Source organism: Lissotriton helveticus, chromosome 1_1 (assembly GCF_964261635.1).
Source record: "Lissotriton helveticus chromosome 1_1, aLisHel1.1, whole genome shotgun sequence".
In the NCBI taxonomy this organism is placed as follows: Eukaryota; Metazoa; Chordata; class Amphibia; order Caudata; family Salamandridae; genus Lissotriton; species Lissotriton helveticus.
In genome coordinates this window covers 1,842,084,341-1,842,111,104 of record NC_136057.1, presented here as the reverse complement: position 1 = coordinate 1,842,111,104, position 26,764 = coordinate 1,842,084,341, and the positions used below count along the sequence as shown (strand labels likewise).

The following is a 26,764-nucleotide window of genomic DNA, read 5'->3' as shown; positions in this document are numbered from 1 at the left end:
ATTGGGCAACGGACAGGACATTACTATCTATAGAAAAAATTACAACATTGAAACTAAACATATTCAAGAGATATAAAAAGGTTAAGTCCATAAAGTGTAAGTTAAGAGCACATGCGAAATACAAAAAAAATATTTCCCAGCATCCCTACTAACAGAATATATATCGACAAACCACAACTTTCTTCCACCTTATCCTTCTATGATTTTTGGCAGGGGCGTTGTGAACCCCAGCTATAGTGGGGGTGGATTTCTCGATGGGCATCTTCTGTCTGTAGCTCAGCAGACAAAGGCGTTAAAAGGTGGGTGGGTAAGTAAGTGGATAGATGGATGGATCTGTAAGTGAAAGGATGTGTAAGTGAAATTTTGGATGGATGGGTGAGTGAGTATAAGGATGGATGGAGAGGGCTGGATGAATGAATGAGTGAAAGGAGGGATGAGTGTGAGGATGAATGGCTGAGTGAAAGGGTGGATGGATGGATGCATGAGTGAATGGATAGATAGATTTATAGAAGGGTAGACAGTAGAGGAGAGGGTTGAGTGAAAAGGCAGAAAGATGAATGAATCAAAGGGTGGATAGATGAGTGAAAGGGTGGATAGATGAAAAAGCGAAAGGATGGATAGATAGATTTGATTGATAGATTTGGAGATGATGGATAGATTTGGACGGGGCAATGTGCACCCCCTTTTAGCAGCTATAATGGTGGTGGAGTTCTTGATGGCCTCTTCTACCTGTAACTTGGCAGACAAAGGCTCATGATTAATGTGAAAGGGTGGGTGGGTGTTTGAGTGAAAGGATGGATGGTTGTGTGAGTGAAAGGGTCAATGGATGGATAAATGAATGGATGAATGAGTGACAGGGCGGTGTAAGGCTGATGAGTGAAAGGGATGGTGGATGGATAAATAAGTGGAAGGATTGATGTATGAGTGAAAGGGTGAATAAATGGGTGGGAGGGTAGATGGATGAGTGAAAGGAAGGTTGCTGGAGTGAAAAGATGGATGAATGTGTGAAAGGGAGGATGGATGGGTGGATAGATAAGGGAGGATGGATGGGTGGATAGATAGAGGAGCGTAAGGATGGATGGATGGAAAGGAAGATGGAAAGATGGATGACTGAAAGGATGGCTGGAGTGATAGATGACTTAAAGGGTGGAAGGATGAATGGATGTATAGGTTTGTGGGATAGGTTTGAATATGGATGGGCAGTCTTTCAACCATTCTATTGAATGGTGAAAGACTGAATGAATGGATGACAGAATATAAAAGTGAAATGGTGGATATCAGTAAGTAGATGGAAGGGTGAAAGGATGAATAGATCGATGCATAGTTGGAAGAGACAAGAGAGCTCTTCTTTAGATGGTTGCAATGACCTGCTTTGCTTGCTTGGTGCCGTAAGAGCTTTGGTTCAAAGTCAGGGTATTTTAAATTTCCGACTACTGCCTTGATTTTTAGTCGGACTTCCTAAAAATAACTGTTATTCACGCAGGTATTGACTGTCCTATAGAAAAACATATTCATACATACAACGGACACTTGCGAGATCTATTTTTGGCTACTTTAAAGTAACCCTGAATTGAATTAGAGTGGACATTAAAGATGACTTTTACGCAATGTTATGGATTCTTCTAAAGCGTACACTCCAATATGACTTTTGGCACTATGGAGGAGAGCTAAAGGGCAAATAGAAAAAACTGGACAGGGTGAACTGCTCATATTTGACAAGGAGCGTCCCCACTAGATATGATTTTCGAAAGACAGTACATACTTTTGAAAAGACTTCATGATTTTTTCCCGCCACGTGCTTAGATACAGTTAAACAGCTTTATAGACTTTGTCAAATATTCATGCTTACCCCTAAACACCCATAAAATAACTTCTGAAACATTGCAAATCTGAACTAGAGTTCTGAGCGGCACACAAGGGAAGGGGCACTCCAAGAGGAGTGGGCATTGGACAATCACCCAAGGAAAAGGCTAAAGCACGAACTGATAGAAAAGATAGACCATGCAAAAACATGCCAGCCCCAAAAGTACACAAGAGGTCCAGCAACTAGACAAGATCACTTTTTACGGTCAAACTTACTAGAGCTTACTAGTGCTTGCGCTAGCGTTTCACTTGAGAGACACCGTTGTTAACAAAGGACTTGAAGCCCGCCCGTTGCTTACCATTTCTTGGCTCGCATGGCACTCTTCTTTACAGTCTCGTAATTTGTCAAAACAGGTTTAACATAATGTCCATTACTCTCTGTAGAGCAGGGTCCAAGCACTGATTTGATTCAATTTAATCAGTGCCCGTCCGCTGCCCCCGATGTGATTGAAGTACTATTTTGTTCTTCTTAACTATTAGTGCCCTGCCAACAGAAGGCATGTGACTGGCAAAAACGTACCCTGCAGGACAAACAAAAATACAAAGATTAATTTTCTTTTATTTTGCTAAGTCTTCCCTTCTCACTTTGAACTCATGTTTTCTTTTGGGTTTTTTTGCTCAAAAGATGGGGATTATTGCATTGCAAAGTGACATTGTTTCTTTCTAATGTTAAATTTCTGGGGGGCGCTAGAGAGCCTGCGGCAAGATGGCTGCACTGTAGTGAGGCTCTGCCGGTCGGGCTAACTATCCATCAATTATCTGCGGACCCGCTTATCATCGGACCATACCACCAACAGAGTTCTGTGTTGGAAGCCCGGGGGAGCAGACCGGTGTGCGGCAGAACCAGGCTACATGAATGTGGAGGCAAAATTGTGCCACTAAAGTTCCAGCCACGACCTCGAGGGAGACCAAGAAGCGCTCTGGAGCCGTGGAGCAACTGACATTGCTGCGCAATCCTGCTAGCTGGGCTGTCGGATAGGTGACCTTCCCCATTTGGTCGACATAACTCAGGGCTGACGAGAAACGGTGCGCTGCGACAGCAGGAGCGAGGTATGGCTGCGTTGGTGGCTACTTGCCTGATTGAACGGGTGAGTGAACTCCGAGCGCTGAATGCTGCGGCTGTCCTGCTGTGTCTATTCAGGCGCCGTAGCTGAAGTAACACTACACTGGAGCTCCATGGACTGTTCCCGCGTGCACATCGCCTGCCCGCCGGTCTGAAGAAGCGCCAGGACTGTGAATGATGTGGGGTGCCACACACCTGCAGAAGTGAGTCCTGTGGACATCTGCTGATGCATACATCCTGGGGTGATGAGCGTGGAGAACTGTGTGGGGAAGGAGGTAGATTGCAGTGCCTAGCGGTCACGCGAAAAGTGGTCAGTTGCAGGAATTGCCATACCAGGCGCCGACTTGCGGAACAAAAAGACGGCGAGACAACTCTGAAGTCCTGTCATGTCCAGGTGCTTGTGCATTGCGGCAGCCCTTAAGCGCGGGTCCTGGTGTGCTCCAGTAGCGCCAAGACGGTGCGAGTACGGGATCAAGCTCCGCTGAGTGGCGGCAATGTACGAGTGCCACAGCAACCTTTGATCTACAGTTAAATGAGTTGGGCCACTGCTGTGGAGAACGCTGTTGCAGTGTCAGTGTGCCCTATAAATGATCACGGTGTGTGCACTTACAGTACCATATGAGACAACAATTCGACATTGGTCGGGATACCCGAGTGTTGTGAAACCAGGCATTGAAGACGGGTGCATGGGACATTTGAACTGGCTGGTGAGTGGGTTATAGGTGCTTGTTGCTCTACACCTTGCCTGCACACACTGACGCTGCCCTGACGGCAAGACTCTCAGTCTGGAGGGAAGCACTTGGAGGGAGATACCGGAAGTGCACTGCCAAGCATTGAAACTGTAGTATCTACCTATAGCCAAGTTTCAGTGACAGCGCACTGCAGGCGGCGTGGCGGCTCCGGACATTGGACAAGCCCTTCAATAAAGAGGATCGTGAAGCATTGTCCATTAGGGCAAATTAATTGAGCACAGAGTCCTGTATCAGAGTGGGGTACCTGAGCCTGCTCATTTACCTACCAGCATGGGTAAGACAGACAAGCAACAAACAAAACTATCCTTTGACTCCCGTCGGTCGTCCCGTCCAGCAGGCACGCATTCAGACACAGAGCTGGAGCAGCCGCCGCCACAGTCCTCCACCGTAGAGGTCACGCTGCAGGCCATTCAACAGAGCCTACAAGCCATTAATGGCAAGATCAACGAACTGTCCCTTCAGATGGACAAAATGTAGGCCATGCTGGATAAGCAGGGTGAGAGACTCACAACGGCTGAGCAACGAATATCAACGGTGGAAGATGAATCTCGTACCATGACGGGCCAATGCTGGGAAATGGAGAAGTTCCTGGAGGTCATCAGAGCTAAAAATGAGGACCTGGAGGCATGCTCTCTGCGGTGCAACTTACGAATAGCTGGTGTTCCTGAGAGTACGAATATGGGCAGCCTCGAGGACTATGTAGAGGCAATGCTAAAACAACTGTTTAGTTGCGGTATTTATCGCAAGTGCTAATTGTGGAGCGCGTACACCGTTCATTGGCGCCCAAGCCGCCTCAGGGAGCACCAACGCGTTCTATTGTTGCAAAGATCCTAAACTATAGGGATCGTGACTCGGTCCTTCGGCTGGCACAGGAAAAGCAAAGCACGTGTTATCAGGGCAACGTGGAGTCCCTTTTCCCTGATTTCACTATAGCAGTGGAAACGGCCCATAGGGAATATACTGAAGTGAAAAAGAAACTACGCGCACTGGAGATACCATACGCAATGTTATATCCTGCCAAACTGAAGATCACGATGGACGGAAAGGTAAAGGTGTTCCATCCAGTCTCCGAGGGCAGCACAGGATTTCATCAGGCAGATTTCATCTCAACAGAAAGCGTCAAAGAGCGACACATCCCTTACACATTCAGCAAGATCGGACACGGAAGACTAAAGAGTGTTTCCTGCCTCATAAGACTTTGGATTGGTGTCTGTGAGGTGGCGGTGCCACCTCCATCATTGGTCGCTTCCTGGCCAGTGGGGTGCTCCTACTGGTGACGAGCGGGAGTCGTGGATCTGTCTGTGTTAGTGGGGGGGCTGCCCTTGGGACTGTAAGTGCTTAAGTTCTTACTAACTGTTAGGCAATGGCCCCCTGGGCAGTATGATTGGGGTTTGAGTGCCACAAACAATGTGCTTCTGTGTGAGCTCAGGACAATGCTCTACCCTACCGCAATGCCTTACAATATTTAAGGGGTTTGTCCCGGGACTGGGGGGGTACTACCGTTCACTTCTGCTTGATATCATGTTCTATTTATTAGATGTCGTTATGCCATAACTGTTGATTTTCGCAATGTTATATACTGTTAATGTTTGCGGTATAGTTAGCAATTCAGGACATGGCACCTGGCATTTTTCTACCGAGGGCTGAACCCAATGGGACATGTTCTATGCTTATAACAGGGTCCTGGGCAGTGGCTGTGCGAGTCTTCGATTATTCGGCAGAGCAGATTATGAGAAGGGAATGGTCTTGCAATTAGCTTGGGTTCCTATAGAACAGTGCTTTACTCTGTCACGGAGGATTCTGCATCAGGGTCAAACTTACCAATAGTGTGATAAACGTCAATGAGGTCTATTACTGCTGATGGGTTGAAATGGATTAAGTGATGCTACACGCACGAGTACGGTGGGTTCCCAGTGATTTCACCCGGCCACGCCTGCTTTGCATGTGGGGAAAGGGTACCTGGCTGTCCCCCATGTGGATATTACCCAAGTTGGTTGCTAGTTTTTACTAATGTTACTGGGGGCATGTCTTTGGCATGATTGAGATGCTGAAGTGGGTGGGGTTTATCTGTTTTTAAAGTGTGATGCAATAGGTACAGCAGGAACATATGTCTTAGAGGTTCACAGCACGCGCAACAGTACAAGTGCAACATTTTCTCTACACAACAACTGGGGTGAAAGAAAGTGATATTCGTCTGGTGACCTGGAACGTTAGGGGACTGGAAAATCCGCATAAAATCAAGCAGGTGTTTGCTTATTTAGACAGACATCATGTCCAGTTGGCTCTTCTACAGGAGACGCACATGACATAGGTGGGGGAGGGCAGGGTAGGAGGCAGATGGGCAATGGTAAAAGCAGTCGCTTCTTATTCCAACTATGCTAGAGGTGTAATGATACTGATCCATTCAAGCTACTATCAACGGAATCAAATCAACTAGGGCGCTTCACCCTGGTGCTTGGGAACCTGGCAGGAATGGTGCTTACGATTATAAACACATATGGCCCCAATGTTGATGATGCTGACTATTTTCGCTGCCTCAAAACTAAATTATTCCAAATGCAATCCGACCTAGTGCTATGGGGAGTGATATGAATACATACTTAGACCCAGATACTGACACGCCTTGGCAGGGGAAACGGTCAAGTAAAGTAATACATGATGTTATGCATACATTTCACATGAGAGATATCTGGAGAGATAGACATCCGAATGCTACTAGGGAGGGCACCTTTATATCGGTGGTACACAAATCATGGTCCAGGCTGGACTATTGGATTATCTCTGGGTCATTAGCGCCTTGGATAAATGGGGTTAAATATATGCAGCAAACACTCTCAGATCATGCCCCTGTAGTGTTGGATATCAACATCCCGACCAGGCATCATCAACCATTCCTGTGGTGCTTGCAACCATCTTCCTTACTGGATCAGATCTTTAGGGAAGGAGTACAACAAGCCATAGAACTGTTCTTTGAGGAGAATTTCGGTACCGTCGAGGAAGCAGGCACGCTATGGGAAGCCTTCAAGCGAGCATCAGAGGGACCTGCATTGGGCTTAAGGCTGGGGTTCTAAAAGCTTTACGCTGCAGTATGAAACTTCTTGAGGGTGAGATAATGCACCATGAAAGGGAGTACAATCACACATTGAACGCATACGAGCTGGCAGAGATCAGGCTGCTAGTGACTGAATATAATGAGACAGCGGAGCAAGAAATACAGCACATGTCTCGGCGCTGGAAGGCTAGAAGGCGGGAGAGGAGTTGGCCTAACGGCTAGGGCGCTCAACCTCGGACCTGGGGATCTGGGTTCGAGTCTCGGTAATGACGCCAAAACCTCCTGTGATTCTGGCCAAATCACTTAATCTCCCCGTGCCTAAAATGAATGTGTGTCCATCCTCATGTAACGTAACTGGTGCTATGTAAAGCGCTCTGATACCTGATTCGGTTCGGGTCTAGTTCGCGCTATATAAAACTCTGCAAAAAAAAAAAAAAGATTGTATAGTGAGTGTGGTCGCCTGGGTCACACACTGGCAGCAAAACTCAAAGGGGGAGATCTCAAGTGTATGTTACCAAAATAGTAGGGCCTGATGGGACAATTCATCATCACTCCCCAGATATCTTGGGCTGCTTCAGAGACTACTATGCCTCTCTTTGTGGATCAGGGGATGATGCAGACAGTGAGGAAATCTGTGAGTTTTTTGAGAAGATAGCACTAGTCTGGCTGTCTAATGTTAAACGGGAGTATCTAATGCAATCACTCACAGTAGAGGACGTAAAAGATGCCATAGTGTCGCTGCCGTCTAGTAAGGCTGCGGGCCTTGATGGACTGCATGGGAAATTCTACAAGGAGTATGTTGATCTAATGGCCCCTCATATGGTTAATATGTATAGTGAAGCATATGAAAAAGGCGTGCTCCCACCCACACTCCGAGAAGGGTTAATCGCTATGTTGCTGAAGCCCGGGAAATGGGCAGACAGTTGCGTACCGCCCCCTGTCTTTGCTGAATATTGATACTAAAATGATTGCTAAAATTATTGCCACTAAATTACACCCTCTATTGCCAGTCATGGTCCTACCGGACCAATCAGGCTTTGTGCCCTCTCGTTCAACGTCCCACAATCTGCGCACTTTGTTTGCGGTTTTGTACCAACTAGACCCGGAGTACAGAGCAGTGGCGGTGTTGCTTGACACCGCTAAGGCTTTCGATTCGGTCCGATGGGGGTATATGCTTGCCACACTTCGTAGGATGGGTCTGCCATTTCCATTTCTAAGATGGATAGAGATTCTTTACACGGCACCGATGGCGAGGGTGCAAATTAATAATTGCCACTCGCAACCCTTTAAAAATCATAAGGGGACCAGATAGGGTTGCTCGCTGTCCCCCATTCTTTTTGCCATCGTGATGGAGCCTTTGGCTTGTGTCATGAGACAGAGATATGCGAGAGCAGCGTTGCAGTTCAGCCAACGTCTCCTGATCATTTCCATGTATGCAGATGACAAGGTTTTATATATTCGCGATCCAGAGGAGAACTTACATGCTCTCATCCAGGCATATCGGAAATAAGAATACTTATCTGGGCTTAGAATCAACTGGGGGAAATCCTCTGTCATTCCCATCACGCCGAACACGTTACAGTTCCCGATGGAGTATCCTCTAGAATGGACGATGGAGCCCTTGAGGTACCTCTGGGTCTGGGTGCACTCGGATCCAGAGACAGTGCTGAAAGAGAATTATGGTAAGGTCCGCTACAGAGGACCAAGTAAACAGATGGTTGGGATTGCCTCTCTCACTAGCGGATAGAATAGCAGTAATAAAAATGGTCATTCTCCCTCGGTTTCTGTACCTGTTCGCTAATGTCCCTATCAAATTAATGAAGGTCTTCTTCTCTCAACTCCGTTCGATATTACTACGCTTGATCTGGCCGAACAAGGCCTCCAGATGTAGCTGGGGGACGCTGACCAGGCCGTATTCGCAGGGAGGATTTGCAGCCCTTGAGCTATACTTCTATTTCTTGTGTGTACCAGCCTAATTTGCACACTATTGGCTCCTGAACCCTTGGTGGCCCTTATCTCGAAGACAAAGCTCTCTCACCCGTTTAGAGACATGTGTCCTGCAGACTGTACGGCACAGGCGTGGCGGGCAATGGCTTCCCACTCCAGAGTATCTTGGAATATAACTTCTGATAATACATACAATCATACACCCTTAAGGCCCAGTATTTTTCGATAGGCATCAGCCTAGGAATAATAGGAGTTGATGATTGGAAGATACATATTGACAAACCCGAGCTATGATTAGACATGAATATGGGTTTTGAGTACTTACTAATGGAGGGCATTTCTCTCTCCTAGATTTACTCCATATCATAATCTACCCGTTGATCTCGAATCTGATGCTTGCTGTACCTTTCCTGCGACAGCAGGTGAGCAAGGAACCACATACAATACCACAATGATGCATCAATCTCGTCAATAATAATGAAGGATTATTAACTAAACTGACTACCTGTTTTTAGAACCATAACCCGAGGAATTCACATCCCTGAGCTACTCATAAGACGAAGGATTCCGCCTACAACCTGGGAGGACCCGCTCTGGGCACCCAGAAGTGAGTTAACTTCTCTTTACCTAAGCCATATACTCAAGATGTAAAAAAAACCAATCCTGACCATAATCCACGTTTTGTCTAAACAGGTGACCCACCCCACCCCATCCTTTCTACCACATAGTTCTGATGAAGAACCTCGGTGACCCACACACAGGGCCGTTATTGGGTTGAAACGTCGACGAAGATATTTGAATCGGCCTTATAGACTCTGTGGAACAGCCAACAGATGTGGCCCACAGTACAAATTGTGAAAAGTGGATTTGACTGACCAAACCCCCCCTCCCCTCCTCACTATATATGAGTCACAATTATATCACTGCATGATACTTCACTGAGCACTTGAACTTCACTGTTCTCACACCTAATGCGCCGTTTGAATTATTTAAACTGTGACTTTTGTCAATGCAAACAGGGTATTCATGAATGCAAATAATTCATGTAAAATAATCGGATATACCCAATATGGTCTGGATTTGTTTATTTGTTTAATGTAATTGTTTCAAATACAGTTTGGCCTTTGGCCCCCTTTTTTTACTTTAATTGAACCTTTGAAAGAAATAGAGTATTGACTATTTAGTAGAATGTGATAATAAGCTTGTTCTTACCCGACAGGACCACTGTTGTTATACATTATCATAGCCCAGGTTCTGAGGGATACTGGGTTACCCCATTGTGAATAATCATCAGCAAAAAGAGCAAAATCTTTTTTTTGTACTTGGATATCACCCATGTCAATGGAAGTCTGGAAACAAGAACTCATTTCAAGAAGACAGCAAAGAATTTGCTGCTCCATTTTTCCAGCTTCCACCCTGTACATTGAGGGAGAAATTACCGTACAGGCAATACCTGAGATTACGTAGAAATTGCAGCAACGTAGCAGAGTTAAATAACAAGCTCAGGATCTAACCAAAAAAACAACAACAACCTGGGTACCCTGACAGGATTACGAACAGAGCAAGGAAAAGGGCCCGTAATCAAAACAGAGAGAGCCTCTTAGAAAGCACACCCAAAGAAAAAACCGCAGTACCACTCACTTGTGTGACCACATATAATAACCCTGTGTCGTGCCAAGTGGCCAAAATTGTCCAAAAACATTAGCAAATACTCAACACTGGCAAGCACCAATGGGAGAAACCCATGTTTTCCTACAAAAGAGGAAGAAGCCTAAAGGACAGTTTAGTTCACACTAGACCACTCCAAGTGGACGTACCTATAAACACCATACACAATGCTTGGGGCCTCCCTAGGGTCACTGGCCACTACCCCTGCGGTGACTGCAGCATCTGCCATCTGACGAAACCAGTGAAAACCCTGAACCTGGAACCAGGTAAAGTGTGGGGAATTCGCACACACACCAATGGTAACACAAACAACGCAATCTACATGACCACATGCCCATGTGGCCTCCGGTATGTGGGCATGACAAGCCGAAAAGTGAAGACTAGAATCTGTGAACATAGAACTACGATCCGTTGCAAGCAAAACACAACTCGGATGACAAGCCACTTTCTGGAACAAGGTCATACCACAAACGACATGGAACAGGTCATAATTGAACATCTTATAACACAGAGCGTGAATATCCAGCAACAGTTGTTAGACAAAGAACAACGTTGGATTTGCCGATTATCTCCCCACCACAGAGGTTTGAATGACAATATACCGTGGAACAGCTTGAATAGATAGACAATTTTCAAATACAGGATTAGCTTGGGCAATTAGACTTTGCATTTTCAGGTTTAGCTTGGGCTTAGCAAATAGTTTTGTATAAAACACCTAGATCTTAAGAACCTTGATATAAGAAACATCCACGGACCCTTGCTCAAACAACTTTTACTGCGTTTATTTCTCAAGGCATTCAGTCTCTTTGAACAATAGAACCTACCTACAAGTAACGGACACCTTAAAACAACATGTTGTTTCTCCCCTTTTAACAATAATTAAGGCATTCAAGATCTCCAGTACAAGGTGTAACAAGAGGGAAAGGCCATTGACAAGGAGCTCGTATATATCCAATTCTTAAAATGCACCCTGCTTAGTTTGCACCACAGGCATTATTTTGTAAAGGCAATAGAATCCTAGAGTGTTTGCATAGTTATGTACATTAAATAGACTCCAATAGCGCTAAGCCGTTTATCATACAGGCCGAGCCAGTCTTTCTACACAACTTTTGGAGCTTTATCAATACCACGTTCCAAATTCTTTATTTAAAAACGCCCCCTGTCCCGGTGCATCAAGGGTATAGGGAGTTTATTTGTATCCATTGTCAACGTTCGCCTCAGACTGTACTATGCGAATAAAGTCAGCTTTCTAGTCATTTTCACAGGAACCTGGACACTAACGCCGTACAAGTCATCACGGGTGTGTCACTTCCGGCGGCCCCAGCTTCCGACGTGCGGCGCGTTGAGCAATGGTTAACGCTCTAGTCTTTTTGCGCGCAGGTGCCACCAATTTACCTCCAACGCTCCCGCCCAAGTACCATTCTTATACAGGGACCCTATGGTTAGCGGCGATCATCTCGTTCCAGAGGACGCCGAAGTAGGTTTAGAAGCGAAGGAGCACCGAGACAAAGTAAGAACTTTCCTTTTAAAATGACAAGTGGTCTATTCAGATACCACTTTATTACAATGCCCTGACATTTTTCTCATCTATACCCCATCATTTTAAAACACCACCCTCTCTTTCTTTTCTTACAGTACCAATTAGGAGCTCTTTCCGCCCTGGAAATGTATGACCATGGGATTTCCGTGATTTACGTAAATACTAAGTAGCCTTTCCTTATGCCTAAATGCGTAGACCAATCGCTTAATCACCGCCGCTTTAGTCTCATGCAGATTAGGGGACACTGTAAAAGGCCGCCACGAATTTAAGCGCGACGCTCACTCCTGGGCCCCTCACTTTGACATGCTCACCGATTAGGGCCACAAGCATGCAAGTCTATTTAGCGAAGACACGTCGCTTAGTTCACTGAGGCAATGGACAATCTGTGTAGCATGAATCCATGACCTGCTCAAACCGCATGCATGCTCACAAAAGGTTGCGCGCACGCACTGTTTTTTAATTGTTTATTTTACTGCTCATTTGAATGTTCTCGCACGTATGAGTGACACCGGTTGTGTATTTCACCTTTGGATGTGACTGTAATCTACAAACATATTTTTATATGTTACATGTCGTTCTGTCTTGTAATTTTTCTCTCCACATGGATTTTTTACCGCTGAACCTACAATTATGGTCAGTTCATCATCGCATGGTAAGCACACCTTAGTGAGTGTGTAAATATGCGCTACACACGTGGTTAATTTTTACCACCCACTTTTTCTATTTACCGATTCCTAAATACCGAATTTTACCGATTCGGTATTTAAGAATCTGTAAATAGAATGTAGGTAAAAAAATCTGTAAATTTTACCGATTCTGTAATATTCGTTATTAACGATTCGGTATTTACCGAATCGGTAATAAGGAATACCTTCCCATTCATTCCTATGCCTGGAGGCCCATAGGAATAAATGGGAAGCCATTCACTATTACCGATTCGGTAAATGCCGAATCGGTAATAGGGGGAGCATATTCAAGGGTGGCAGGGTGTCACATTGACACCCTGATGCACCCCTGAATCGTGCATGTGTGCACATGTGGTGCACATACATGCCCTGAGGGCATGTATGTCTGCCATATGGCACTTTAAAAAAAGCACAAAATAGCTTTTTTAAAGGTATTCGTTATTTACCACCAACTGTAGTTGGTGGTAAATAACGAATCCTTAAACCAAAAATGCACTCACTTGAGTGCTTCCTACATAGGATTTAAGGATTCGGTAATTTGCCGATTCCTTAAATTAAGGAATCGGTAAATTACTGAATCCTTAAATCCAGCCTCCTACATCGCAAAGAGCTAAATACCGGTCGGTAACAGGAAATTTACCGAATTACGGCCGTTACCGACCGGTATTTACCCACCTACATCTAGCCCTATATTGATAAGGTGCCGAAGAAAGCTCAATTGAATTTTTCTGATGAGCTGAAACATGTCGACCTGATCTAAGGATAATCCAGACACTTAATTATAGTCCTGTAATATTATCCACCTCATTTTTAAACATACCCCAGGCCACTGGGAATAAAGTATCATATAGTGAGTTTCCCAGAGGTATTTTTAACATCACCACTTTCACTATATTATCACACAAAAACCAAAAACCAGCTCCACTGTAATCAGGTGTCGCAGCACAGTTGAGTAGCATTCGGCTACCCAACTGGGAACTGATTGATGAAGCATGACACCAACTATGTTGGTGTGTGAGGGTTCTTTAAAACAATTCCTGTGGTGTCAGACACTACTTGGTTAACTAGTCACTCTCTAGTGGCCCATCTCCGTTGGTTATTTGATTACTATATTTGGACACAGATGGCCCATGTACCGTCTGTGTCCCAATCTCTTGTTTGTTTTGGGAAATTTTTTTAAATGCAAAAATAAAATAAAAAATAAAAAAATATATTTTCTGAAATGATGCTTTAACACAAAATCATGTTTTCTTACAAAATATCCCTTGAGGAATTATTTGTATCATAACTAAGTTCAACAATTTCTCATGGTCACAAATATGATCCAATTTGGTTACTTACAGTACCAAAAAGTTATCTACATGGATGTATTCAAATATTTTTACTTCATTTATCTCATTATATATTCGATTCATTGTACAAAACATCCAAATTGTTTTCACGCAAGCATTATATACAAAATATACTGATAGCAACACTGACACCAACAAAACAATCCCTACAACTTTCTCTTAATTTTCTAAAGGGGTTGATGGGAGTGTAATCACCCTATTTCCACTTAGTACAATGCAGATAACATCTAATAGTCCATTAGATCAAACATTCAAATATTTAAACAGATGAAATGTCAATAAATTAAAGATCTTTCAACGAAATAAGAGTGCATTGTCGATGTTTCGGTCTTATGTGGCCAAAAAGGTCCACAAGACCATCCTCAGGACTCAGCGTTGCACAAGGAATAATGACTCCTGTAAACACTAATCCAACAAAACAATCCATACAACCTGTGACTAAATATATTGCCTGCTCACAATAGATCGCCAGTGACCAGTATACCAAAACATGCAAGAGTGTTACTATCACCATATTAAAAATGCAAAAAAGGGAGAAAAAACACCATATGTGCTTACTTATTACACACCAAATTTGACCTATATCCAAAATGTCTATATTACAACCATTCAAAATGCAAAACAATATACCTTGCTTCTTTCTTATTAAACTTCAAAACCATTGGGCAATCTGTGTATCCAATACTAAAAGAAAAAGAACCTAAACTTAATACCAGCGATGTGGCATAAAGTAGACTTAAACAGCAATCTATGAAGCCTGAAGGAAGATCTGAATAGAAATGAAAAGAATTAACTTTTCTTACCGACTCCCAACAAATTAGCATCAACTCAATTAGAGTCAACTCAGCTTGAATAAAGATGCAACCACGCGTTAGACAATCCAACACAATACAGATATACAATTCACACAAATCCGCCTTACCCAATCCAAACCACCACAGACCAATCCAATCACCCCACCCCACTCCAATCCAAGTCACTCACCCCAATTCAAATCCACCACACTATAATCCTTCCAACTCACCCACTCCAATCTACCCCACTGCAATTGGCCCCACTCCAATCCAAAACAATCTGCCCCACTCCAATCCAAAACAATCTGACCCACTCCAAAACAATCTGCCCCACTCCAATCTAAATCAATCTGCCCCATTCCAATCTGCAACAATCTGCCCTACTCCAGCCCAAAACAATCTGCTCCACTCCAATCTGCAACAATCTGCCCAACTCCGATCTGCAACAACCTGCCTCACTCCAATCCAAAACAGTCTGCCCTACTCCAGTCTATAACAATATGCCCCACCCCACCTGCCCCACTCCAATCCAAAATAATCGGCCCCACTCCAATCCAAAACAAGCTGCCCCACTCCAATCCAAAACAACCTGCTCCACTCCAATCCAAAACAATCTCCCCCACACCAATCTGCCCACTACCTCAATCCACTCCACCCTACCCAACCCCACTGGACTTACGCCACTCCAGGCTACTCCACTCTATGACACTGCACTCTACGACACTCTCTACTACTGAACCACTAAAATCTACAACTGTCTACTCAATGACACTCTACTCCCCCTACTCCACTCTACAGCAGTTAACCCAAAACAAATCCAGTCTACGACACTCTACTCCCCAGACTTCACACTAGGACGCTCCACATCACTAACTTTTTGCCATGCTGAACAGCAGCAACACTGGTGTACAACATGGCAAAAACACATTGACAAAGCCAATAGCTCTTGTATTGGCGAGACCTATTAGCTTTGCCAATGCTTGTTTGGCCTTCTTAAATGTTCTTGGGGGGGTCTAAGCCCCCACCCACGAGTGCTGCAGCCCAGAGGTGACTGCATCATGGATATGAGCTTTGCTGGTCTACCCAGAAGGGCGAGGAATGTGCTCGCGCGGTTGATAAAATAAGACTGTTTACTATTGGGGAGAATCCATGCATTACCTGAGTGGAGGGGTTCGTCTACAGCGACGTGCAGCCCGTAGGCATGCCGCGTGCAGCAGCAGAAGGGCTCGAAGGGCTCTCCTCCTCGCCGCCTGCTCTCATCAGCTGCCGCAGTGTGAACCAGTGACAGGGATGCTTGGCGCGGTGACTGCTGCCGCTGGAGAGAGAGGGAGCCCCTGCCAGGCTACAGGGAGCCCCAGCACTGCTCTTCCTGGGCGAGGAGATTGAGTTACTCGGCGCTTGCCGTCTTAAAGGGGCCGGCGGCTTGTGCATCGGCTGCGCCCCGGCATCCCCCTCTTCCACTGCCACCCCTGCCTGCTAGTGAGTCAGCAATGGTTTTCGCTCACTTCGTTTTTTCTCTCTCAAATATTAGGAAAGGGTTTGATCTAGGGGCCTCTAGATGCGACCATGCACTGCTGCACATATACCCTGCCAGTCACCCTGTTTAATAATTAATTTAGCAGATACTGCACATTGTAACCAGGGTTGTCGCCTTTCTCAGATAAAGGTTGCAGCTGTTCGTTCATGTTTAAGATTATGAAGGGGCCAGAAGCTGGTACTTCAATAATAATGTCTAACATTGTAATTATTCCTCTGTTCCTTTTTATACTCAAATAAGATTCGTTTAGACAGCGTTAAAATGATTTTGAAGTTGTTTCTAAATATTTTTGTTCCGTTTCTTTTATTTTAGATATAGGAAAAATATAGTCTTTCTTTCTTTTTCCTATTTTCTACTGGACCTGACATGAAAATACCAGCCATGCCAGTAAAATATGGACAAGGTGACAACCCTAAACACTCCGCTGGTGTGGCTCACTGATGTTTGCAAACAATATTTATATCCATTGTGCTTCACTAACGCGCAAATAATCCCTACTGGCAGGACTCTGGCATAAAAATGCTCGTATTTTCAATTGGAAAAAATCAAGCACACACATATCCCCACCTCATTAACTTTGGCCCCCGCGGTCTGGGGGGTGGGGTGGGGGGAGCATTCTGCGGCTGAGTTCACCCATCTTCCCACAAGTTATTGTTCCTGTCCCAAAAAAGGAGATTGTTTACGCCCCACCCCCTTTGAGTGACAATTACATAGTACATTTCTGTCCTTGGTGGTAGTTCTTGCAGGCTTGACCTGCTGCCGGTGCTAGTTGTTGGCACACCCCATTATCTGGATTTAAGGTAGTATGTTCCACGCTGACAGTTCTTAGCAACTTGGCTGGAAGTTTCTGCCCTATATTTATACTAAATGTTGAGCCATGAGTTGTGTTAGAAATTGGGTTTCTGATTGGCAGAGGTATGCACCATGTCCAAGCAGGAACTGCAGTTCTAGTCAGGGTAAGCAAGATACACAATGAAAGTTAACCTGTGCTCAACCTCTGGTTGTTTGAACAGAGCAGTCAGGCTAAACTTAACAGGCAATGTGTAAAGTATTTGTGCAGCACAATGAAAACAACACATAAAGACTCTACATCAGTTTAGAAAATAGATTATGATTATATAAATAAAATAAGACAAAAGCGTCAGAAATCCAATGAGCAGAAGTCGATATATGAAGTTTTAAGGAATAAAAAGAGTTCTAGGGTTTAGAAGCAATAAGCACCAAACTTAGTTATCTAGTCGCCCCCCAATCGGGATAAAGTCAAGAGCTCAGGCCACACACGATGGTGAGCAGGCTGGCTACCGGACCACACGCAGGGCCCAGTGAGCAAAAGTACCTTAATCCTTGTCGCTGTATGAGATGCGCTGATGATCCCCACGCAGTGGGGCGGATTTCTCCATGAAACTGCGGCGATGCGTCAGGTCTATTGAGCGAAGTGCTGGTTCCAAGTGTGGAGGTTCTAAAGGCGATGAGCCGTGGTTGATCCACGCTGGCGGGGCGATGCATCGATCTTCTCCATGCAGTGGCAGCGATGTGTTGGTTCCAAAGTAGTGATTCCGGATGCAATGCGGCGGTTCCAAGTGCGATGTGCAGACAGGAGATGCATTGATTTCTCTGGTGCACGTATCTGGGTCTACTTCTCATGAACCAGGCACAGGAGCTGGGGCAGAAACCTTGATAGCCCTAAGTCTCCAGAACAGAAGGCAGACCAATAAGCCCTTGGAGATCACTCTGGGTTCAAGGCAAAGCCCAGCTCTCCCTCAGCAGGGTCAGAGTGCAGCAGGCAGCATGGCAGCACAACAGAAAAGCAGTTCTTCCAGAGAAGTAGTCCAGCAGAGTGACAGTCTGTGTGGCAGCATTGCAGTTCTTCTGGCAGAGGTTCTTTTACAGGTCCAGAAGTGTCTGATTTGGTGAGGTCAGAGACCCAGTACTTATACTCAGTAGTATCTTTGAAGTGGGGCGACTTCAAAGAAGGGTCTTTGAAGTCCACAGAAGCCCCTTCTTCCCAGCCCTGGCCTCAGACTAGCTATAATGGATAATCAGCTCTTTGTGTGGGGATGGGAACTGCCTATTCAGGTGTAAAGGTCAGCCCTTCCCTCCCTTCCTGCCAAGGAAGAGCAATTACCAATCAAAGCTTTATTCGATATAGAAACATCTTAAAAGCACAGAACAATAAAAATACAATATATGTTATTAGTTAAAACACTTAATAAATAATTAAAAAGACAAGATAAAACAGCATTAAACCATTTACAGCTTTGAGTTAGTAAAGAAAAAAAAAGGGGGATCGCCTGAGAAAAAATTCATCACATAGCTTTGAATCTAATCACCCACGCCCAGCTAAGAAATTTAGCTACCCCACAGGCCAGTACTGTATTAGGATCGGATTGTAAGATTCTTAACGCTGGGGTATAGCCTCTAGTCTCAAGTAGGCGACAGACGGGTTTTAGCCATTTGGATCTGGGCTTGTTATAGGCACTGCAAACAAAAAAGACATGTGGGATAGTTTCCAGTTCAGCGCTGCAGTGCGGGCAGGTGGCAAGCGTCTGATGGGGGGGTTTCCATTTGGAGGTGCGTTCACGGACTGGTAGAGTTCCCATTCTAAACTGGATATATAAGGCCCTATCTTTAGGTTTTCTAATGAAGTCCATATAGGGTTCAAGCAAGGGTACTGTCTTGTGCAGACGAAACTCGTCTGTGAGTCTACCCAGATTATCCGCTCTAGATTCTTGGGCGTCGACCCACAACCAGTATGCCCGCTTAACCTCCAGTTTAGATATTGAAGCACCGGACTCCCATACAACCCACAGGCCAATGGCCATTAGGAGCTCCTTCACTTTAGAGAGCCAAGCAATTTTGTGAGACCCCTGCAAGTTCATGACTTCTTTAAGGCCATCTGCGTAGCTCTCTAGCTCTGGTGTGCGCCACAGGCGGGCCCAATAAAGAAGCGGACGCAGAATTATAAGATCTTTGATAGATCTGTGTCCAAGATCGTATTGAATGGGTTTGCTTGGGGTACTCCTAGGGACAGACAAAAGCTCCTTATAAAATGTATTCTCGGCCATTACGAGGGAATCAACATTATTAAAACCCCAGAGCTCTGCTCCGTACAGTGCACTGCCTACTGCTTTTGCAGAATAAATCTCCAAAGCGGGAGCTATGGGTCTTGATAATGAGGATCTATGCTCCCTGCCTATGACGCCCACAACCCGTTTGTGGTTTAAAGCCATTTTTTCAATGTGAGAGTTCCATTTAAGTTGGTCGGATATCCTAATCCCAAGATAGTCAAACATTTTAACCCGCTCCAATGGCTCTTCATTAAGTGTGAGCGGGCGATTGGCTTTCCTACTGGGATTAATTTAGAGGAGCTTGGTTTTAGAGGTGTTAATAACCAAGCCCCTTAAATTACAAAAAACACAGAACCGATCCAGCAATGTTTGGAGCCCCATGGGCGTTTTGGAGACTAGTAGCGTATCATCAGCAAAAAGCATGGCGGGGACTTTCACACCGGCCAAACTAGGGGCATCAGCATTAATATCAGATAAAAAAGAATCCACCCCATTGACAAATAAAGAGAAGAGGGTTGGCGCCAAGACGCATCTTTGGCGGACACCTCTGTTCACCGGGATTTTTGCAGTTTTCTGCTCCTTCGTGCCCCACCGAATGCATCCATACGTACCATCATGCATGCGGGCCAACAGGTTCAGAATGGGCAAAGGAAACCCCATCTCATGAAGAACCGCCCACAGGCGCCCTCGAGGGACCAGGTCGAACGCGGTCTTCAAATCGATAAAGGCCAAGTACAATTACAATACAAGGGAGTACTCAGACACATCTAACCTTCTTGTTTTTGTGGTTGTCTAGAGGGAATGCACAAAGTGTAACTGTCACTCACTCCAAATGTGTATTGGAGACAGGCTGCAGGCACACAGAACAGAGTAATGTCCAATTTATAAAAGTGGCATTTCTAAAATAGTAATGTCAAATCCAACTTGACCAGTAAAGAGGATTTGTCATTACCATTCTAAAGATATGAAATATTATATAGCTACTCCTTTCTAACCAGTAAAAACAGCTTAAAAGTGCATTAAGGGATTCTCAATGTTAACCTATGAGAGGAGTAGGCCTCACAGTAGTGAAAAATGAATTCCGGGGGTTTCACTACCAGGACATGCAGAACTTAATAGTACATGTCCTACTTTTTACTTACATAGCACCCTTCCCTATGGCTAACTAGGGTCTACCTTAGGGGTGACATAAATGTCATAAAAGGGGAGTTTAGGGCTCAGCAAAGGGTTTTAAATGCCAAGTCAAAGTGGCAGTAAAACTTCACACACAGGCTCTGCAGTTGCAGGTCTGAGACATGTTTAAAGGACTCCTTGTGTGGGTGGCACATTGGGCACAATCAGTTCTGCAGGCCCACCCCCTTTTGTACCGCTTTGGCCGCCATAAGTGTGGCAGGGTATGCTCAGACGTGAGTCCCTTGCTCACTTTGCCACTGGATTCAAGCAATCCGGGCTGAAGGCGGCTGGAATGCCAGAAACCAGTCCTCGGAAGCTTGTTTCCGATCCAGGGAAGGCATGGCTTGGCAGTTCGGGCTGGACTGTTCCCATGAGGCACAGGGTCAGACTGATTTGCATATAGCCATGTCTGAATTGGGGTGGCAGAGTGGGCTAAAGAACGGTGATGGATCAAACCCAGATCTTTTGACTGGGTGTGAGTGTTTGATTGGTTCAGATGCTCCGTCCATCACCACCCCCTTTTGTACCGCTTTGGCCGCCATAAGTGTGGCAGGGTATGCTCAGACGTGAGTCCCTTGCTCACTTTGCCACTGGATTCAAGCAAGCCGGGCTGAAGACGGGTGGAATGCCAGAACCCGGTCCTCGGAAGCTTGTTTCCGGTCCGGGGAAGGCATGGCTTGGCAGTTCAGGCTGGACTGTTCCCAGGAGGCACAGTGTCAGACTGATTTGCATATAGCCATGTCTGAACTGGGGTGGCAGAGTGGGCCAAAGAACGGTGATGGATCAAACCCAGATCTTTTGACTGGGTGTGAGTGTTTGATTGGTTCAGATGCTCCGTCCATCACCACTCCCTTTTGTACCGCTTTGGCCGCCATAAGTGTGGCAGGGTATGCTCAGACGTGAGTCCCTTGCTCACTTTGCCACTGGATTCAAGCAAGCCGGGCTGAAGACGGCTGGAATGCCACAAACCGGTCCTCGGAAGCTTGTTTCCGGTCCAGGGAAGGCATGGCTTGGCAGTTCGGGCTGGACTGTTCCCATGAGGCACAGGGTCAGACTGATTTGCATATAGCCATGTCTGACCTGGGGTGGCAGAGTGGGCTAAAGAATGGTGATGGATCAAACCCAGATCTTTTGACTGGGTGTGAGTGTTTGATTGGTTCAGATGCTCCGTCCATCACCACCCCCTTTTGTACCGCTTTGGCCGCCATAAGTGTGGCAGGGTATGCTCAGACGTGAGTCCCTTGCTCACTTTGCCACTGGATTCAAGCAAGCCGGGCTGAAGACGGCTGGAATGCCAGAAACCGGTCCTCGGAAGCTTGTTTCCGGTCCAGGGAAGGCATGGCTTGGCAGTTCGGGCTGGACTGTTCCCATGAGGCACAGGGTCAGACTGATTTGCATATAGCCATGTCTGAACTGGGGAGGCAGAGTGGGCTAAAGAACGGTGATGGATCAAACCCAGATCTTTTGACTGAGTGTGAGTGTTTGATTGGTTCAGATGCTCCGTCCATCACCACCCCCTTTCGTACCGCTGTGGCCTCCATAAGTGTGGCAGGGTATGCTCAGACGTGAGTCCCTTGCTCACTTTGCCACTGGATTCAAGCAAGCCGGGCTGAAGACGGCTGGAATGCCAGAAACCGGTCCTCGGAAGCTTGTTTCCGGTCCAGGGAAGGCATGGCTTGGCAGTTCGGGCTGGACTGTTCCCATGAGGCACAGGGTCAGACTGATTTGCATATAGCCATGTCTGAACTGGGGTGGCAGAGTGGGATAAGGAACGGTGATGGATCAAACCCAGATCTTTTGACTGGGTGTGAGTGTTTGATTGGTTCAGATGCTCCGTCCATCACCACCCCCTTTTGTACCGCAGGCCCACTAGTAGCATTTAATTTGCAGGCCCTGAGTATATGGTATACAACTTTACAAGGAACTTACAAGTAAATTAAATATACCAATTGTGTATTCACCAAAGTTACCACATTTAGGGAAGAAGCACATGCACTTTAGCACTGGCCAGTAGTAGTAAAGTGCTCAGAGTCCTAAGGCCAACAAAAAGAATCAGCAAAAAGAGGAGGCAAGCAGGCAAAGAGTTTGGGGGTACACCACCCTAAGGCTGACAGGTCTAACAAATTGTGAATTACAACAGTGTGCCCTGAGACCGGTTCTGAGCAATTCCGACCATTTTGCTTGTTCCACGCAGACTAGTCCAGCCAAGATCTTTGACAAAGTGTACTAGTAAGGAAGTGGGGTGAAGCTGGAAGAATCCTGTGAGAGATGCCCCTCTAATGTCCTGGAGGAGCCCTTGAATTCACATCTTCTATCTGGGCTCTCCCCAACCCAGCATCTTATGCACCACTTGAATGAAGCAAGTAACAAAACTGATTCCTATGAGGATATGCCCACTTGTGTTCCACCTGCTCCACACACAGATCTTTTACACACACAGACAGGCACACAAACACATTTAAGATCTATTTCTGCCATGAATAGGCAAAGGACCCAGTATCATGGGACTGGCAGACCACTTTAACAATGTGGGAGGGGGGAGGAGCCTAGCCTGGAAACATGATGGCCGCCTAAACCCTCAGCTCCGCCGCCTCGCTCTTCTTCCCTCCGTACCGCTGCATATCCTGTTACCTATCCGTTCTTCTTGAAGCGGTATCGGACCCGGGAAGTTGCGCTGATTCCAGCGGTGTGTTTCCCGATGTGATCCCTTTGGCAGGACTGATCGAGCGTCCCTGTTTTCCACGACAACGGCCACGGACGGCGGAGCGGAGTCGATCAGCGGGAAGCGGCGACCGCTTGGAATATCTGCAGTGGCGCGCTCTCCTTCATTTTCACCTCGGCACTTGCTTAGTCTCACAGCTGCCGGTGCTACTTTTGTATCCCCTGTTCCTTCCCTTTACGGAGCAGTGAGGAGGGGCCATTTTGTACCGAGTGCTCGGTGATTGTGCTGGGTGGCTTCACCAACTACTGAGGGTGTCTATCTCGGCCGATTGCACACTACGTCCGTGTACCGCATTGGTATGGACCTTGCTGCCCATGTCCCTGTGACCTCACTGTTCTTGCCGGGGCGCCCATGGGAAGACGAACTGCGGGAAGGGGATGCCGACATGTGGTCTCGAGGACTGGCCCTGGTTGTCGACCCTCGTCTGCATAGAGCTGCGTTATCCTCCTCTCCGGAGGTTCCCCTCCAGATCGCTTCGATTCTGGGCGCCCTGGCTGCCTTGCGTACTGCTTGTGTTGGTCACGCCCGGGACCTGGGGGGCCGCTTGGACTCCATCTTATCTACGCTATCCTCAACTATCCGAGATGGAGAACGCATGCAGAGCACTTCGCCATACCCTGAGCCCGAGCACTGTGAGCTATCTATCCTGATGTGCATAGAGACGCTGGAGGTGCGAGAATTGAATGCCGCGGCGACGCTGTCTGCAACCATCGTGGAGGGATGTGCGAATCCTGGACTGGCGCAGCTGCGGGGTGGTCAGCATTCGGCGCCATGTCTTACACCTAATTCTGGACCTGCTGCTGCTTCTTCCTCTGGTGTCCTGGGTGCGCCGCTTCTGCTTCCACTGTTCACTTATGGAGAACTGCTATTGCGCACCGCTCTTCTTAGTTCGCCTATGGCCCACATGGCTTTGTGTTGGACTGGCCTTTGTGTACGACGCCCTGTCCGGCCATGGCACTTGCAGCGGTTCACGTTACTCTGGTGGGCGGTTTTCTTTTTGATTTTCGCTGCCACGCTGGATCGTCAGGGACAAGGTTGACATTCCTTTTCAATTTGTTTACTGCTGTTTGCTAACTGGGACTGTGATGTGTAGACGGGGGATCTGGACGCTGGATCTGTTTTAATTGGGGTTCGATGGGTTGGGCGGCCGCGAATATCCTGTTGGTTTCTTTTAAGCTGTGTAAATTTGGCCCTCCTCCGGTTTCATATGTGTACTTTTTCTTTCTTTCTTATCTTTCTGCATTTCGGGTATTCTTTATGGGGCGACAGGCACGCCGTTATGGGGGGGGTAGGCCGTAGCCTCTACGTGTGTGCAGGGTGGGGGGTGGGGTGAGGGGTTTTTGTTTTGTCTTTTGTTCCTATGGGCCTTGTTTTTTCCTTTTTCTTTTTATCTCTTTTCTTCTTTTTCCTTGGGTCAATGTGTGGGTCGGCGTGGGGTGGGTGGTGATCGGCGCACGGCTTATTATGCGGCTTTCAGTCCTTTTTCAGTTGTTTCTGTGCTGCCGTTTTGCTCCTGTCTTCATGCTCGTTTACTTTCCTGCTTAACGTCGCCCGCCTCTGATCTGGATGTGTATTGTGACTTTTGATCCTTTCTAATGTTTATTATTTTCATTAGTCTTATGAACATTATAAAATTAAACCTTGCTTTCTCCTGCCTCTCGGTAGTGCAAATGTTTCTGCGAAATCTGGACTGCCTGTCTTTGTATTTACATTGCTACTGTGTTGTCATATTGCTTGCTACTGTGCACCGTTTCTGTCGAGGCCGGCCAGTCGGTTGTAGGCCCGTAATTGTTTACTTTTCTGCGCAATAAAGGTTTTTAAAAAAAAAAAAAAAAAAACAATGTGGGAGGGCTCAGGAGGTAACTCTGTCAGGCAGGGACAAAAAAATAAAGGCTCGCTTTACCAATGTAAATGGTATCGTTGTCACCACTGCCAGTCCATTGTCAGTCCTCTACAGCCTGGTGAGCTGACATTAGCGACACTTTGTAAAGAGAAAGTACACAATATACCCCTCCAAACAAGAGAGCTCAGCTCTAGTTCTCAATCCTATCAATGTGTCTGTGCTGGTTATATTTTAGTGTAACCAGCACAGACACATGATCATAGAATGTGCTGAGGCAGAGGTTAAAGAGCAAAAGTTACTATTATGAACTCGAGACAACAGTGGGCTCCCCAGAACCCAGCTCCAGACCTATCACAGAGATGTGGAGATTGGTCTTTATTTTTTTTTAAATTACTTAAGATTTGCTACTGGTAAGCGATTCCGTCTCTCATCTGCAGTGAAGGGCACATTTTTTGCATTCCTTGCAATAGACACTACAGTTGAGAGTTTGATGGCCTATACACCTAAAACTAAATTTGTCTCTGATTCTAGCATAAGCTCCATTAGTTTCAGGGCGTGAAGGGCACCTGTTAAGGCATACTCTGAACACACTGATGGTTTGAGCTGGACTCAATGTGCACTGGTTACAGAGCTTGGCCAAAGGCCATATCCTGTCCCCCATAACAATGTGCACTGGTACCGGAATGCGTTTGTGAATCCAGTTGACTTTGATGTGCCATATTGTCCACTGCTCCTATAGCTGCAATGGCTGTTTTAAAGCTTTTATTGAATGATAGTAATACAGTACTAATTACATCTGCAGTTGATACACTTCTTGAGGTGCCTCAATTACTCCTAGTGATTACATTGATCTGTTCAACATCTGTCTTTCATACCATTGCACATTTCATATTTAAAATTCCCTATTGTTACAGCCATACCAGATAATCTAGTGAGGGAGGTTGCTTGTCCATAAATCTTTATTGACATGAGATTCTGCCCGTGTATTTGAAAAAGTCTGCTGAGTCAATTCGCTTTGTCTACAGTAGCTAAATATTTTCAGTAGGGGCCAAATATCTTTTGCCCTGGATTTCAACTGCTGCATGTCTCCAAATATTTCCTAAGTTGTATTACACACAGAATTTTTTTTTAGCCATCTGGCGACAGTAGGTCCCAGACCTCTTATCCAGTGCATTGGAATTTCCCTTTTAATTTCAAATTTATTTTTATTGAGTTTAAGAGTAAAGAAGACAGGCAATGCAATGCAGTAGATATGCAGTAGGCTTATATGGCGAGCGAGACAGGCATACATGTCTTCTCTATGAATCGTCAAAGAAGCAGATAAACCATGCCCACATTGAGATGCGTTGCCGACATTCCGATGAAGGTACCATGTAAGAGTGGCAATCGAACAGAACAATAAGAAAAGCCCAACCCCCCACCCAACACCCAACGCCATCCCCCTCCCTCCACCCCGACCAGTATGCCAGTTGTCCAGAGCCTCCATCATAGCACGTTCAGGTTGGTGTGCATCAAGGTGTACAAGTTCGTGGTGGGTCTCGTGGCTGTTCCGTGAGCCGCAGAATGCGGAGATATTTTGGGCATGTGATTTCGAGAAATTCTCTGGACAGGAGTGACAGGAGCGGTTGCCAGGTTTTCTGGAATGAGTCAGCAGAGTGTGTGAGCGTGGCCTGGATAAGTTCCATGCCTAATGTGAACCACAGT

General features: G+C 46.0%; 1 protein-coding gene across 2 annotated transcripts in view; it reads right to left on the bottom strand.

The window, feature by feature from the left end:
* TLCD4 (TLC domain containing 4) overlaps positions 1–26,764 on the bottom strand; it is a 394,086-nt gene that overhangs the window by 298,217 nt on the left and 69,105 nt on the right. The window contains exon 1 of one of the 2 annotated variants that reach the window (XM_078641289.1): positions 15,876–16,317. The exons of the other annotated variant lie outside the window; for it this stretch is intronic. The gene's annotated coding sequence lies outside the window, so the exon portion shown is untranslated. Of the gene's footprint in view, positions 1–15,875; positions 16,318–26,764 lie in introns of those variants that run through there. 2 annotated transcript variants of the gene reach the window in all.